Source organism: Cricetulus griseus, chromosome 3, assembly GCF_003668045.3.
Source record: "Cricetulus griseus strain 17A/GY chromosome 3, alternate assembly CriGri-PICRH-1.0, whole genome shotgun sequence".
Lineage (NCBI taxonomy): Eukaryota > Metazoa > Chordata > Mammalia > Rodentia > Cricetidae > Cricetulus > Cricetulus griseus.
In genome coordinates, this window is record NC_048596.1 from 242,169,051 (window position 1) to 242,171,977 (window position 2,927).

The following is a 2,927-nucleotide window of genomic DNA, read 5'->3' on the forward strand; positions in this document are numbered from 1 at the left end:
ACATCACAAGTTGATTATTCAGAAGCAGTTCAGCATGTGCTCCATTTTTAATGTGTAAACATTAAATGATATTCAATCTCAAATACCATTGGCAGGTTTTCTGAAGCAACGTGTCAGCTGGGATGATGTTGCCAACAGCAACAGCAGACACGGGCTCTTTTTATCTCCACTGAATTCTAAGATTGGGTAAAGGGTATCAAGGCCAAAGACTTCTTTTCTAACTAACAGACCGACATCATCAACACAATTATCTGTCTGTAGGTCTTTCCACATTCACCATCTCACAGATTACATAACTATAATCTCAAAAGTATTATTTGTTCTATTTCTGCAATGCTGTGACACAGATACGGGTGAATTATAAAGATATATTTTACAAGATGGTATCCAATGTATTTCACCTTAAGAAAGACTCACTGCATAGTTATCATATTTCTCAGTGTCCTCACTAGATAAGTGAAACTCTCACCATGGACAAGCTCCTCTCATCTGTAGATCCATAGGCTACTTACAAGTCCATTCTCATTGTATAGAGGAGGCTTGTATACACGCACCAAAGAGTTTCCCTACCAGAGTCATTCTAGATGCACAGAGCTGTCCACTGAACAGGACACTATTAATGACCTTAAACAAGAAGGCACAGGCCTGGCAGTCCTGGCTGCTGACACACAATTGTCAGTCAGCTTCTTGCCTTGATAAGAAGCCACTGAAAAGCATGTTAATGGGACAAAAAAAGCAGTTGATATTGAGTATTGTGAATTAACCTAATGGTATAGGAAAGCACTTCGAAAAGAATTCTCTGTAACAGAAGGAATTAGTGGGCAGGATCCATTAGTTTTGAACTACTCATAAAATTCCAAATACATGTTTCTTGTAGAAAAAAAAGGTTAAAGCCAAAATTATGTCAGTAGTTTATGATCAAATTTGAGATGGCAAAAAGGGCAATGTTATGAAACTAAACATGTAATAAAATGCCTGAAGGCTAAGATTTTGATGGTGGTTCCAAAATAGAGGAGAGGATAATTCAGAGATGTATCTGGCTCTTTTCTGGTTCTTACTTATATAGACAAGGAACCAGTAGCATGGTTAGGAGTGGGGGTTGTAAAAGACAAGTGTGAGAGGTGGAACACCAGGGAGTTAGCCTTCCTGTTAGAAGAATTATGAAAGAACCTTTTTCCTAGACTTGATGCTTAGTGCATAATACTTCAAAAGGAATGTGGATTTGCCAGCACTTTGCCTCCTGCAAATATGGCAGGTAAGGAAGAAGAGTTGACCATTTGATGGAGAAGATCATGGAGTTGAAGAAGCAACCTTTCAGGGGTGATTTCTTCTGAGGTCAAGAAGAAAGAGTCCCAGAAATATCTCCATTAACATACCTGCTTGCAGAGTTTGTAACTATATTTTTCATCAAAGTCCAACAGGTATTAAGTTCCCCGTCTTCTACTCCAGCCCTTCATTCTCTGGCCTGTACACTGTGAAAGAACATAGTTAATTCTTTTCTAATTATTTTTCTTTGGCGGATGGATACTCAACTTTCATGGATTTAAAGTTATTTTTCCTCCGTCTTTAGAATTTAAAACATAATTAGATATAAGACTGCTACTGTTTACTTACCTTATGCTCAAAGAACCTTTGGTTGAGAGACTGTAGCCTTTGTGAAGATGTACTCTGGATACTCCATTGTTGTGTTTATGCTTTAACTTTCTTCTTGTACTCAGTTCTTGTATGTGAAAGTTCCTGTTATGTATATCAAAATTCCTAATTATTAACAACTAACCTTGAAAACCATAGAACATCTAATTGACTTGTCACCTGTTTTCAGTGTAAGGTTTATTGCCAAGAAGAATGCTCTTTATGATTTTAGGAAAGAAATAGACAGATCATGGGATATGTTGTGAAATGTGTTTTATGTATAGAACTGGACATCATGCCGGGCTTTCTGGGCTTTCCTGAACTTGAGAGTCTGTAGGCCTGCAAAAGATAGGTAGAAGTACTTCTAGGAGGCAAGTGTACATATTGCTATTTACTTTTAAAACAATGCTCTTCTAAGAATAAAAGAGACAACTTGACTCCTCTAGATTTTAAGCAACTCTTTTCTTCATCGAGGGATGAGATGATTATTCTTCTCTAAAGTCACTGGCCAAAATGACAATGGCCACACTTAGTACTAACACCATGCCTTCTGTAAGAGCTATGGTTTAGACAGACAGACAGATAGATAGATAGATAGATAGATAGATAGATAGATAGATAGATAGATAGAGTCAGAGAGGGAGGAATGGAAGGGTGGAAGAGATATCATTTATTGCTAATAACATGCAATACTAGGATATACTTAAAATAAACAACATTCCCCAACATCATCCTACCTTTGTTAGAAGCATCTTCCTTGTATGTTCCTTTGGCTACCCTCCCCGTCAGCCTTTCACATGCAACTTCATGTTTGCCCCAAACCACTGAACAAGGTTCCTCTAAGCCATCATGCCTTTAGATTTAAGTTCTCTATTTTACCAAACAGTTGCATCCACTCAGATTCCCCTGCTGTCTGATACATGTAATCCCCTTGTAGGGTTAGCTTCCTTGGCATTATCAAAACAGTGCCTTTTATCATGGAACTCTCCTCACCAGCTATTTCCAGAATGTTCAATGAGCCCTTATCACAAGGAGGGGTCCTTTGTTCTAGAGTGTCAGTGAGTGGGAAAAACTTTTCCCTCATCTTATTAGAGGTAAGCAAAAATTACTCAATCTAAGATAACAGCGCCACAAATGTTCCTTTCACTGACTTAGACCCCAAAGCTGATGACATCGAGTTTCCTTACACTCACCTTAAAAAATTGACATCATACCCAGGGTTACAAATATAATAGCAGTTTCCTGGAGAGAACTCTTGGAAAGCAGATGTATTTTGTAGACCTCTTGATTTACTC